Source organism: Sciurus carolinensis, chromosome 11, assembly GCF_902686445.1.
Source record: "Sciurus carolinensis chromosome 11, mSciCar1.2, whole genome shotgun sequence".
NCBI lineage: Eukaryota > Metazoa > Chordata > Mammalia > Rodentia > Sciuridae > Sciurus > Sciurus carolinensis.
Window position 1 is genome coordinate 7,719,458 of NC_062223.1, and position 13,498 is coordinate 7,732,955.

The 13,498-nt window shown below is 59.0% G+C and overlaps 1 protein-coding gene across 5 annotated transcripts in view; it reads left to right on the top strand.

Annotated features, from left to right (window-relative positions):
• The first annotated feature begins 935 nt into the window (after positions 1-935).
• Cpt1a (carnitine palmitoyltransferase 1A) overlaps positions 936-13,498 on the top strand; it is a 52,168-nt gene continuing 39,605 nt past the window's right edge. The window contains exons 1-2 of one of the 5 annotated variants that reach the window (XM_047517581.1): positions 952-1,085; positions 7,775-7,943. The gene's annotated coding sequence lies outside the window, so the exon portion shown is untranslated. Of the gene's footprint in view, positions 1,086-1,227; positions 1,535-7,774; positions 7,944-11,255; positions 11,276-13,498 lie in introns of those variants that run through there. The other 4 variants (XM_047517582.1, XM_047517580.1, XM_047517583.1 and 1 more) reach the window with 4 other exon arrangements.

Below are 13,498 nucleotides of genomic sequence, written 5' to 3' on the forward strand. Positions count from 1 at the left end.
CAGCGTTGCGGCCGCAAAGGAAGATGGAGGCAAACGCGCTTCCGTTACCAGGAGCGATGGACCTCTGAGAGGGCCAGGTCTTTGTTCATAAAACCAGTGCATTTATGGAGCAGCTGCTGTATGCAGAGCCCGCAGCCCGAGCCCAGGAGCAGGAGGAGCCGGGGGAGGTGTCTCACGCGGCGGGTGTCCGCTCTGCCTCCTCCTGGCTGTCCGCTCTGCTCCCTTCCCCCTAACCTTAGATGCTTGGCATCAGCTAGACGCCCGGCCCCTCTCCGGAGGGGTCACTCACTCTGCACTCAGCTCGTTACTCGCTCCTGGCATCTACTGCGTTCTTGACGCTGGAATAGTAATAATTATGTTTATTTGATGTGGATGGAACTCAAGGCCTCGCACATGCTGAGCACGCGCTCTTCCACTAAGCTTCACCCCTAGCCCTGAATTGTTGTTTCCCCAGATCTCCCCCAAGCCCCGCCAGAGAGGCATTTTTGGCCCAGTGGATGAGGAGGAGCCCATTAGCGTGCTGGCCCCAGGGGAGAGGTCCGATTTGGGGCGTGGGCTCACTTCTCATTTCTAGCCGTGTCATCCTGGGCAAGTTAGTCATCCTTATTCTGTCCTGACTCCTCGTCTCTAAAAAAGGAGTGGGGGGTAAACAGCATCAGCCCCGCAGGGGTGCCGTGAGGATCCCGGGGCAATGCCTACAAACCGCGGGCGTAATAAGCCAGGCACCGCGCTAAGGTGTGCACGGCCGCCCACCTTGCAGAGGAGGAAACTGAGGCCGGCGAGGCGAGGAGTCCCGTCCCGGACCGGTCCTGTCAGAGGCTGCGGTGGCGTGTACGCGCGAGCCTCAGTTTCCTCACCGCCCCCTCCCCTCGGCGCCCCGCCCCGGCCCGCCGCCCCGCCCCGGCCCCGCCCCCGGCCCGCCGCGCGCCCCAAGCCGCCTACCCGCCCGCGCCGCAGCGGGGCAGCCTCAGCCAATCGGCGGCGGCCGGCGTCGGAGCGATCTGCCTCGCCCGCGGCCCTCCGCCCCCGGCGCCCGCTCGCCGATCGCTCATTCCGCCGCCGCCGCGCCGCTGTCCGCCGACTCGGTAAGGCCCGGGCGCGGGCGCGCGCGGAGAGGGCTGCGGCGCCGCCCTGCGGGCCGCGGCGGACTGGGCGGGGGGCGCGCGAGGGCTGCCGGGACCCGGGCGCGGGGCCGCCGCGGGGCGGACGCCGGTGAACCCCAGCACTGTCCTCGGACGGCGGGGCTCGCGCACAGCTCCGACCGGGGCGCAGCTGGGCCCCCACCCTGCGCAATGGCTGCGGTCTGGGGTCCGCCCGGGGGGGATGCTCGGCCCCCGGCACTTGGCGGGACACCTCCGGCCGGGGGCCAGTAGCGTTGCTGGCCGGTGTCTGCCGTCGCTCTGTGTCTCCGGCCGGCGATTGGTTTGGGTCTGGGGCCCGCGCGAAGGCCGGTCTGCCGCGGCTTAGGCTGGAGTGGCAGAGGGAGGGATGCTCTGCTCCCGGGACTTGGCGAGATGCCTCCGATCCGGGGCAGGTGGGGCCACCAATTCCTGTCCCCTTTCCCATTCGGCGAAAGAATTGGGTCTGGGGTCCATGGGGTTCGGTCAGTCGGCGGGCAGGTAGAGTGCGGCAGCGGGAAGGATGCTCCGTCAGGACACTCGGCGGCTTCCCTCCGCCCCCTCCCCGCGTCCGACCCCGCAGCCCCTCTCCCCGCGCCTATCCCCGCCCGGGGCAGTGCAGCCGTCGGGACACGCCCTTGGCGCAGGGACTCCCGGCGCGGTGCAAGCGCCCGGGTGAGCGGGACGGGGTTCGCTGGTCGGGGCTCCGACTTCTGAGCGCACCCCACCCTCCGCTGTGCGTTGCTGGGTCAAGGGCAGGTGGGTGCGGAGAGGTTGCCCAAGGTCGTGCCAGGCCTGGAGGCGGCCGGCCTGGGAGGGTGGGGGGCGACACGTGACCAGGCCTCGGCGAACTTGGCCCGCGAGCCCGACGGGGCCGTCGGGCCCTCAGAGCAGCCCCCAGCTCCGCACTACGGTCGCGGCCAGCCAGCAGCCGGTTCCTTTCGTTTTGTTCGGGAAGGCCGTGGGTCAGCGGCTTTATGATGTAAATCGGTGCCTGGCTTTCGTTAAAGCCGAGGGCAACGGAGAGGAGGGCCGATTTTTTTTTTTTTTTTCATTACAAGAGTTAAACATTACAAGTAATTACGAGGTTAAATACAGAACAAACTTAATATTCCCAGCTCCAGACAGGTTTTTGGTTCCTCTCTACTGCATGAAGTAAAATATTCAAGGGCAGATTTTAATAGGAAACTAGTAACTTTGTTAAGTTACCAAACAAAATGAAAATGAGTTTCACCTTTTGAAACGTGTATTTTGTTACACTATTTTCTTCCACTGGAGTTTGGTTTCTGGTCCTTCCAGATATTCAAGCGTGTTTATTTCCGTCAAAACCACAAGCTAAGTGAATACACAACGGCTGAATGGCACTGGGCTTCCATTTGTGCCAGCAACATTCCCCTTTCCGAATTATCGAAGATCCAGCTGGCCGAGTAAGGAAGTCAGAAACGTGAGGACTCTGGAGCTGATGACAGCTCTGTGGTGGAGGCCAGTGTACGTTGGCCTGGGCACCATCAGTATTCAGAGTTGGTTGATTTGGGTTGATTCTGCCTCAGTACCAAGAGTCATTGGGCTCTTTTTCACATGTAAATTGCTGTTGGCTTCCTACAAAGCATTGCTTTGCACTTGAACTCCATCTTACAGACGCTGGAATCAAACAGGGCCAGGTTTTAGGCGTGCACATACTTTGTATTAAAAGTGGCATCATGCACAGGCCAAAATAGCCTTTCGAGTTTGTAGTGAAAACAAGCCACCTAACCTGGAGATGAAGGGAATTAACCAGCGTTTCTTCCGCTGCTGCTGCGTGCTTGGCTCTAGCCCCGGACCAGTGGTCACCCAAGGGTCAGGACTGGGTCTCCGAGGAGTCTTGGGGCGCCGCCCGCGCTTTCCCAACCCTGGCCCCCTGCGTGCTCATTCATAAAAACACCGTTAAATTTTACTTGGGCTTCGCAGTGAACCCCTTTCAAACGCGCTCTGGGCTTGGGTGGGCACAGTGCCAGGCTGCTGGTTTGCTGGATGCGGCATCTGCTATCTGACAAACGGAGCTCGAAACTATCTAGAGGCTGAACACAGCAGGGCTCGGCCTTCCCACGGAGAAGTGCATTGCGTTTGGCCTGCTGTCGCTGGGGTGGCAACGGCAATGCACGCCTGCTCGCTCCGGAAGGTCTCGGTGGGCATGGCCGGTGGAACAGGATCTGAGCGCCGGGACGCGCCAGTCCGGGGGCGGGGCTCCGGCTAACCTTTCCCCTACTTTTCTCAGTCGTCACGTGACGCCCGCCCGGGGGTGGGGGAAAGGGCGGGGCGCGGAAGCCGCAGTCGCTGGCGGTGCCCTTCCGAGGACGCGCTCCAGGCGCTGTAGTGAGCAAGTTGCAGGAATCTAAGGGCGGTGGGAAGGTGGCGCCTGTGGGAGGCAGAGACGTACCCGCTCAGGCCCGGGGCCGCTTCTGCACTTTGATCGTTTGCATTTTTTGCTTTCGTTGGAAAAATGTTTAGTCACTGTGCATGGTTATTATTGGCAGGCCAGAGTTCTGTGACTGGTAGAAGCCTGAACTTCCCGGAAGAATTGGTGCTTTTAAGAATAAAATGGTGGTTCCAAGGTGAAGTGTCTTTAAGTGCAGCGCCTCCAGGCCCAGCTACTCCGGAGGCTGAGGTGGGAGGATTGCTTGAGCCCAGGATTCATGACCAGCCTGGGCAACAGAGCCAGACCCCCATCCCCTCAAAAAAGAAAAAAAGGAAAGGAGGGGGTGGAGCGGGGTGTAGAGCACGTGCTTAGCATGCACGAGGCTTAGAAGAGAACAAGATTCTCTGAGCTTGAACCAGGCCTCGGGTCTCAGCCGTCTTAGGCTGGCTATGCCCGTTTGATCTTCTCTTGCAAGGCCTTTTTTTGTTTTAAAAATGAGCAGTGCAGCCACATGGTGCACAGTTCAAAAGGCACAAATGGGAACAGAGTGCTAGTAGTAGCCTCCTCACTGCACACCGCTGCCGTTTCTAATTTTTTTGATACATAAATTGTCCAGACTGGTTTGTTTGAAAAATATCTATTACCTAATACAAGTAAGGAATATGTTCCACATGTTTATTTCAAATATTTGTTGCTGTTTGTAACCTTCAACTTTAACCCTGTGCAAATACTGAGTGGACACTGGGTTCCCACAGGCTGAGGCCACGTGCCCTGTTTGGGTAACGTGGCAGGCCTGTTCTGAGAAAGGCTCACCTTTGCCTTTCTTTTTGTGTGGGTTGTGCTGACGTCCAGGAATGTTTTTGAAAGTTAATAATGAAAGAGACTCTGCTGCTGGGGCGATGGCCACCTTGGCAGAGTGGGATGTTGGTGGCTACTGCTCTGTTGCTGAGAATCACTGGACAGGGAGCTGCTTAGGTAACAAGGAGAGGAATGGGACATACTTGCCATGCTGGGGGTTTGTGGCACCCATTCCTGGAGGGTCGTCCCCTAATCCCCCACCTGTGGTTGGGACTCTAGTCCTGCTCCTCCTGCTTCCTACCTGACTCCAAAACCTGCTGTCCTCACTTTCCATGGCCCAAGGCAGACCTGCAGGTGTTGCGGCTCCCTCTGTCCTCCAGGGGGCTGCAGCCTCCCAACATCACGGGGATCCTTTGGGGGCACTGAGTTCTGTTTGCACCCCGGAAGTTCCTGAGAGGGAAGCAGGGAGTGGAGGGAGTGGCTGGGCCCTGCTCTCAGTGGACCTTCCTTCATGTGGTCAGGACTCTTGGACCTGAGACCAGCAGCCCTGCTCCTGCCCCACACTGAGGCACCAGCTCTTCAGTGACCCTCTGCCTCCACCAGGGCCGGCTTCCTCTGGGGTCCTGGGGCTCTTGGGCACTTGCCTTAGGCAGACATTCTGGGCCATAAGCACCATGAGGATGGGGGCATAGGACCATTCCCTCTCTTTATAATCCCTCACCCCAAATTAAAAAGGCGACACATGTAGTAAAGGCAAACACCAAGTAACTTGAATGTTAAGGCACTGTCACATGCTGACTTTGATTTGTTATGAAATTATTATTCTTTCATGTAAAGATTCACCTCTCATTTTCCAAGTGTCAGCTTCTTTAGTGTCCTGAAAGAGTCCCGCTACCAGGGGTTTGCATTTTCTCCTCCTTACCATGCACCCTTTCTGTGAATTGGGGACCATTGAGGTCTGCTGAAAGAAACCCACTCATTGCTGGAAGCTGAGTGTCCAAGTGAGAAAAGAGGCTGTGGCATCAAATGTGGCATTGAGGTTGGCCGCGCTGGGGAGCGTAGCAGCATGCAGGTCTGGGAGGGCCGTGGGCAGCCCCAGGCTCCTGCCGAAAGGTGCTCAGCGCGTTCTTGTGTTGAAGATATAACGTGTGCGTGAGCACTCAGTTCTGCCGTTTCTGTGTGATGGGTGCCCGCGTGGGCCCGGGACAGTGTCTGAGAGCAGATGACATTTGTGCAAGATCCTGTATCCAAGGAAGTGGAAGAGATGGAGCTCCCACCCAGATCTGTATTGTCCCTCCCTTTTCTACACAGCTCCCCAGATCGCTGGGCAGTCAGAGGGACACCCCAACACATGCCTGGCTCAGACTGGAGGTAGCTGCAAATTAGAATGAGCATTTCAGGGTTTTCATTCGGTCATCTGCAGGATGGTGGTTCTGCCCCTGCCGTCCCACTTCACTTGAGTTCGGAGAGGCTTCAAGGAGAGATCAGACGTGGAAAGAGTTTTGAGCGTGTGAAATTCTGGTAGAACCAACTTGACCACGGCCGTACTTTATGACGGTGTGAAAACGATACATGTTCAGTAGGAGCTGCACTTGGCGTTTGAACTTGGATCTCCTCCCAGGCTAGTGATAGGTGGTATGATGCTTGCGATCCTGGGCAGTGGCAGAGAGCCACAGCTCCAGGCAGCCTGGCTATGACAGGAGGAAGAGCTGGGGCTTTGCGGAGCACTGTGTTGTGGAGCAGCAGGCCGGGATTCCACACTTGTTCTACTTGCCAACTTTCAACCTGGGGTGGTCTTATTGGGCATTTCTGCCCAGTTTATTGGAGCCGCCATAAATACAGGCTCTGGCGATCAGTGTCGGATCTGCTGGTGGTGTTACGGATACCACTGTGCTCTGCACACAGTTACACCTTGGGTGCAAAAGTGAGGCACGTGTAGGAAATCATCCTTGTGGCTTTGGGGACATTCGTGAGAACAATATCCTGTTAGAGACGTTTGGGCGCTCTCATTTTTTTTTTTTTTTTTTTTGGTACTGGGGGTTGGACCCAGGGGCACTCGACCACTGAGCTACATCCTCAGCCCTTTTTAAATTTTTAATTTTGACACAGCTTTGCATGGTTGCTGAGGCTGACCTTGAACTTGTGATCCTCCTGCCTCAGCCTCCCAAGTCCGTGGCCGCTGCATCTGGCTGGATGTTAGAACTGTGGTCCTACATGGCTTTCCTCCTTCTTTTTGGCTAAGATCACATCTCTGTGTATTTATTTGATTGACCGTTTCCTGTTGAGGTGTGTCCTCTTGTTGAGGCCTGAAGTTGAGTTGGCCTTCTTTCTACAGTACTTGGGTGGGTGGGAGCTGTGTTGTTTCCAAGAGCTGTTGACGAAAAGTGATGATTCTGTCTCTTCTCAAGGCAATGGACCCATCCTATTGGCCCTATAAACGTGAAGGGTTTTCTGTGGCACACATCACTGCAGGAAATTCACTGTATGGTCACTTTAAATAATGCAAATGTTGAATGCTCAGTCATGAACCTTTTGCAATGGAAGTTCCTTGGTGTGGTTTGGACGTGGCTTGTCCCCACCAAAACTCAGGTAGAAATGTGGTCGGTGTAGCTTTGGATGTGGGGCCTTCAAGTGCACGTTAGCCTCTCTTATTGGACTGGATTAATTCTCATGAGAGCAGATTGTTATAAAGGGGGTCGGCTCCTTCGTCCCCTCCCTCCTTTCTACCTGTGCCCATCCACCACTCTCACAACCGCCCTCAATGTGATGCCATCCACCATCATCCATGACAAATTCCCCAGGCTCCAGAACTGTGAGCCAGCTAAGCCTGTATATGAATTATGCAGTCTCAGGTATTCTGTTATAGCGATGGAAAACAGACTGGGACATTATTCACCTCTTGTGCCTGAGACCCACTCAAAAACATCAAGTGAGTTTTGAGTCTCACATCCTTGTCCCTCAGGGATATCCGTCAGATTTGGGGAACGATGTTTTTGTTGGTGCATGCACTTATTTACTCAAGAAGTACAAGGGCACGGTTACAGCGATGCACATCTGTGTGAGGAAGGACATTCTTGGGCGTGTAGGGGACGTGTGCCCACCTGCACCAGCGGGCAGGAGCTGGGGCTTAATTTTTTCTCATCATTGCTGGTTCCCCTGCACCTGACTTCAGAAGAGGCACGAGCCTTGCTGCACAGGCAGGCCAGTTCTGGGGGAAAACCCTGGGCAAGTGTGGGCTTTCCAGAATGTTCCTGGTCCTCTTCTTGGAGGTCTTTGTGTAGCAGTGAAGAGGCCAGCCTGAGGTGCCACGGGGAGGTCATGACTGGCATGCTCATGCCTTCTCCAGGTTGGGGCCTGGGCTGCAGGCTGGAGCTAGCTTTGTCCACTGCAGCAGAGCCCGGGGTGGTGGCTACCTGCTCCATGCGGAGGACATGCCCAGGTAACTGCCTCCGTTTCACCACAGACCCACCTGCGGCATCTACGCCAGTCTCTCCAGGCAAGGCCCGCGTGTCATCTCATCTCTGCTTCCTCCCTGGGAGGGAGGCAGGCCTTTCCCTGGGGCCTGGCCTGGCCACCGCCTGCGGCTGACCTTTCCTGGGTGACGCCCAGCACGCTGTCCACTGCTCGCTGAGGTAGGTGGCTGGCGACTGGCTTTTGGTCAAGGGTAGAGCCCGCTCCCGTGTGCCTGGGATTATGCAATTCTAGCGGGAAGGCCGGGGAACTCGGATAGCCTGAGAGCTGGCAGCAGAGGTGTCTGTAGTCACCGTAGTTTTACTGGCGTCTGTGATGCCTCGTTTTGGTTACAGGGGTGACCTAATTCTGTATGTGTTGTAACTTCAGGAATCTTAAGTAGGCCTTGCGTAGCATCCACCTCTTGACCTTGGTAGGTAAGAACATGCCCGTTGGAGATGATTCTCTGCTCCCCGTGGGCTGGCTGTGACACTGGGCACATTTCTGACATCTAAGCCTGAGAATTTTCCATTTTGTGGGGCGGCAGTAGTAACCTCCCTAGGGTTCTAGGGAGCTGCTGCCGGTCAGATGCACTAATAAAAAATATACCAGCGTCCAGCATACGCCAGGCAGTTGGTAAAAGGAACTTTCCGGTCCTTTTTTTTTTTCCCCAGTCCTGGGGACTGAACCCAGGGCCTCATGCATGCTAGGCAAGCAATCTACCGCTGAGTTAAATCCCCAGTCCCCACTTTTAAATATCTAAAAAATTTTGAGACAGGGTCTCACTGTTCTGTGGAGGCTGGCCTCGAACTTACAGTTCTTTTCAGCCTTCCAGTGGCTGGGATTACAGGTGTGTGCCATTGCATCCTGATTGTTAAAAGCACAGAAAAATCCCCCTTCCTACCTGTTTTTCCCTCTACCTCCCCACCACTTATCTGTCTGCACTGTCTGCTGACTACCAGGCTGTGTCGAAACACTTCCGCCAGCACGGAATTTATTGACATAATCCGGTTGCTGTAAAGACCGTTTTCTTGGAAGCCTGTTGTCCTGTAGCAAGTTTATTGTTTGATTCATGGACCCCGGCCATTTCCACATGCTGCCTCATGCCGACCCTTCCCCTCCTTCCCACCCGGATCTTCAGGGAGAGCAGCGGCCACTCTGAGAGGACCAGGTCTCCTCCTGGAGGCAGGGGACCTGGCTCGTGGAGGGCCGGTGCCCACGTGGCCAGGGCCAGGACTCCCAGCCTTGGCTTCTGAGGGGAGAGGTCCTTGGTGAAGAGGAAGCACCATGGAGAAAGGAACCAGTGACCACGTTCTAATAGCAAAGTACCCAGCGTCCTGCGGCCGAGGCTCTGGCAGGCAGCCGGGGAGGTCGCCAGAAGGGAGACTGCTGCTGGCCTGGAGCAGGCGTGTCCTCGTGGCTTGGTTCACCGAGCAGGAGGGTGTTCTGAGGAGCCACTGGCTTATCTTGGGAGATCAAACTCACTCCTAACTCACCAGCGAGGGCAGGAAAACCTGCCGTGTGCCTTGCAGGGCTCTTGGACTTTGGGCATGTGGGTTCAGGGTGGCCAGGCCGTGTTCCTGGGTGTGGAGAGGGGCGCAGCAGAAGCAGGCCATGGCGGGGCCTGGCGAGGCAGAGGTGACCAGTGAGCCCAGCGTGGGCGTGCGGGGATCGGGGACCATGAACTCTGGGCTGGAGGTGAGAATTTTTAAAATCATGCTAAGTAGGTCGCGGTGCTCAGGCCGGCGCCTGTCTGCGTCCGGGTGGCGCTGAGAGCGGATTACCGTAAGGCGCTTAAGCGCTCTGTGTAGACCTCACCTGCGTCTCTCCTTTGCCGGCCGCCGTTGCGCACGGAGGGCCTGGGGGAGGGTGGGCACCCAGGTGGGTTCCAGGCAAGGCCGTGTGTGCGCTGCTGCTCAGGTGGGGTTCCGGTGGGCGATGCCCACTCCACGCAGCCGCCCGGGGCGCGTGTCCACTGAGGGCCGCCCGGGCGTCGCCTGCTTCTCAGAAGTGGTTCTGTCCTTGCGGTGAACACAAGCACGCTGCAGCGCCACGGTGCCGGGCCGGGCGGCCTGGTGATGAGTTCCTGAACGTCTCCGGGAGCTGGGGGTTGCTGTCGCGGCAGCCACGGCTGAGCCAGTCGGAGGGCACAGGGCAAGGAGTGGCCTTGTGTCAGGAACAGTCCCTGGAGGGCCATTCCTGTGCCACCTGGCCAGACCTGCTTCTGGGGAGGAGCAGCCAGCCTGTTTGCCCCGAGGGTGCACCCGCTATCGCTCTGCTCCTCTGGTTGGAATTCTGGTCCAAAGGCTGGAGTATTTCTCCCGCGGTTGCTTAACGATTCCAGGGCACAAGTGAAGGGCAGCCGGAGGTCGGGCCCTGGCCCGCCGTCTGCCTGTTGTTTCTTTTCAGTTTTCATTTCCAGTGTTTATTTGTTCTCGCCCGGAGCCATCCTTGAACTTGGGTGCAGGTGCACACCCTGTGGTGCCCTGGATCCTCTGGTCGCACTGAAACCTTGTCCCTGGGGACACCACTTCTTTCAGAACCGGGGACTGCACATGGGCTATCCCCAGGGGTGACGCGGACAGCCAGTTGAGCAGGACTCCTGGGAAATCCTGGGGGAGGGGGCCTTAGAGGCTGGACCCAGGCTGTGCCAGGCGGGGACGGGCTGGGGTGTGGGGCACTGGTGGGCCAGCGTGCCTCCCTGCCGCAGCAGGAGCTAGGGCCTAGAGGAGGGGGCAGGGCAGGGCAGGTGGGCGCGTGCTTGGCGAGGCAGGCAAGGCTGTGGGCCAAGTGGGAGAAAGGCCTGGGGAGGGCACAGGCCTGCTGGAGGGTGGGTGGACTTTCAGTCTGTGAGATGCCCCTGGAACATTGTGCTGGCTCCTGGAGTCGTGGGCCCTGGAGGAGGGTCCAGCACCACAGAAGCCCTGGCGAGGGCCAGCCCCGTCTCTGCACCTGGTGACCTCAGCCAGGAGGAAGGAGGAAGTGGGGGTGGGCCACTTCTCTGGGTCCCTGTGTGCCCCAGGAAGTGGGGCTGGTGTTGGAGGCACACTGCACTGGGCACGGCAGAGCCCACCGCTGCCGGGAGGTGGTGAGAGAGCGTCCTGCAGTGTCTCCCAGGAGCTACGGCCTCAGGCGCCGGAGGGACAGAGAGGGCCGGCCAGCGTAGGTGGCCAGCATCCAGACACAGCCGGCCTGCCTGCGGGAGCGGCTGGGCCGCTGTCCCCAAGGGCCCTTCCTTTTTGCTGTGCTGACACGGGGCCATGGCCACGGTGCCAGCCTGGGCAGGGTGTGCCTGGGACTCCAGGGAGGGGAGCACGCGGGTGCCCTGGCCTCCTGCCTTTGCTGAAAGGTGGCCGGAGGCGGGGAGGGGAGGGACCTGCAGGCAGGTCAGACAGGGACGACCTGTCCCCAGGCCTTGAAGCTGGGAGAAAGGCGCGCACTGCAGACGGGAGAGGGAGGCAGCGTGGGACGGGCAGGGTGGCTGCCTCCTCCGCTGACCTGTGGCCCAGGCTTGGTAAGCCAGCTGCCTGGGAGGGCTCGGCTGGGGGGCACCGGGAGTCCGTCCTGTGTACAGTGGGCCTGGCTTCATGAGACGCTGAAGGTGGCGATCTAGTCACAGGACACTGGACACTGGGCACAGCAGGTGGGGCAGCAGGACGGGTTGCTGGGGGTGCCTGCCACCACTTTTTCTGAACCCACCCCCTTAAATGATGATAATGCTCCACCACACACAAGGTCACTTGCCGGCTCCTTGTGACAGCGAAAAGGTGAAAACAGCCCCCAGGGAGGGACATGGCACACTCTGGATTCTGCAGCCCTGGGCATGGGGCAGTAGGGCCAGAGCTGTGTGGACAGACACAGAGGCACCTGCAGCACAGAAGCAGTCTGCAGGGACGTGAGTGTGTGCCAGGGCATACACACAGGGTGGCGGGCAGCCCGGACCCTCAGCGTGCGCGGGGAAGGTGAGCCCAGTGTTGGGGAGCGCGTGGGTGTCGGGCCTGGTGTCCCCTGGGATTCCCCGTTCATAGCTCCAGGAGCGTCACGGAGGAGCTCTCTGTCCTGCTGTGTCTGCAGTGGCATGGAGCATTCGGACAGTCAGGACTGCTGTAGGGTCCAGGGCCGTCCAGGGCCCTTGGGGATCCTCCCTGAGGTCCTTGCCTCTGCCAGTGACTTACTTTCTCCTGCCTCGTCCCACCCCTCCTTCCTGTGTCTGGTTCTGCCCGCTCCTAGCTAGTCTGAGCCCCGTGCCCAGCAGCTGCCTCACCTGGCATGGTCTGTGTGGGGTGACTCTCCTCAGCGGCGCCGGGTCTGCAGTCCAGCACCTGGACACAGACCAGCACGTGGGAGCTGCTGATCCCTTTGCTTTGAGGATCCCGTTTGCTCTCAGTGTTTGAGAGCGAGCTGGCTGGGGGGCAGGTTGGCTTTCTGTTGGCAGCGATGTCCCAGAGCTGGAAACCACCCTGCTACCCTTCACTCTCCCAGCAGGGAGCCCTGTGCCTTTGAGGGCCCGGGGAGGCCAGGGGAGTGGGCGCATGACTTTATGGGGTTCCCTTCCTGTGTGTTTCTGTTGGAGGAAGAAGCCCCTCAGTTTTAGAGACTTGAGGCACCCTCTGGCCCCATGTTGGCAATGAGGGAGGGGCTGGACCCAGAGCCTTGGGGGGGGGGGTCCCTTTGGCTTTGCAAAGCTGTGTCACGTGTCGCTGTGGCTACTGGGTCTGGGCCACTTGGAGGTGACATGGCTGCCAAGCTGTGTGCACACCCACCTGGATGAAATTAGGAGCTGCAGGTGGCAGGTAGAGTCCCCTGGGCAGGCGAGGCCCCGGAAGAGGAAGGGGTGTTGGGGGCTGGGCCCGGGGAGGCGGGGACGGGCACACAGGCCAGACTCCTCTCCTCACTCCCAGGCGGTGCCTGGGCTGCTTGTGGTGGGATGGATGGTGTTTGCCTGCCGTGGGCAAGCTGCTCTGCTCTCGTGTTACCCCTCGGGCTCGTGTGGGTCTGCATCTCTCCCCGCTGTCCCCGTATTGTCCCCTGTGCAGCACGGCTGGTGCGAGATGCCTGCTGCCCTCCCGGGAGGCTGGCGCCCACAGCTGCTCAGAGCACCCGGGAGGGGCGGGCTGGCCGCAGTGGCTGCTGCTTTCCCTCCCTCGCGCGTTCCAGGAAGCCATCAGGGACAATCTCAGAGTGCAGAGGACAGGCCGCGGCTGGACCTGCTCGCCGCTGTGGCCACCTTCACTGACCCACGCCATCCACCCCCACCCAGATCCCAGATGGTGGCATTTATCAGCACCTTAGTAGGCGTCGACGGGAGGCAGGAGGGTGAAAAACTAACACAGGACCGGAGGACAGCTGGGACGCGAAGCCCGGTGCCTTAGTGCTGCCAGGGCACCGTTGCTGTGCGCGGGTTCCTGGTGTGAACGGGCACCGCGGTGGACGCCCCAGCCCCAGCTGTGCTGGAGGTTGGCAGGTGGAGGTGTGCGGGCGCCGAGCCCAGGCAGCTGTATTGAGTGACTCATGTGCACACGGTCCCTCCCGAGGCACCTGCTTCCGTAGGGTCACGCCAATTGCCACCATCACCACAGTCGACTCTGGAACTTTGTCATCACCCTGGAAAGGAACCCTCTCCTCTGCAGCCACTGTCCCTGTCCCCACCTGCCCCAGCCCCTGGCAGCCCCAGGTCCGCCTCTGTCTCTGGAGCCTCACCCGTTTGGACGCGCCCTGTCAAGGGGACGGCCGCCGC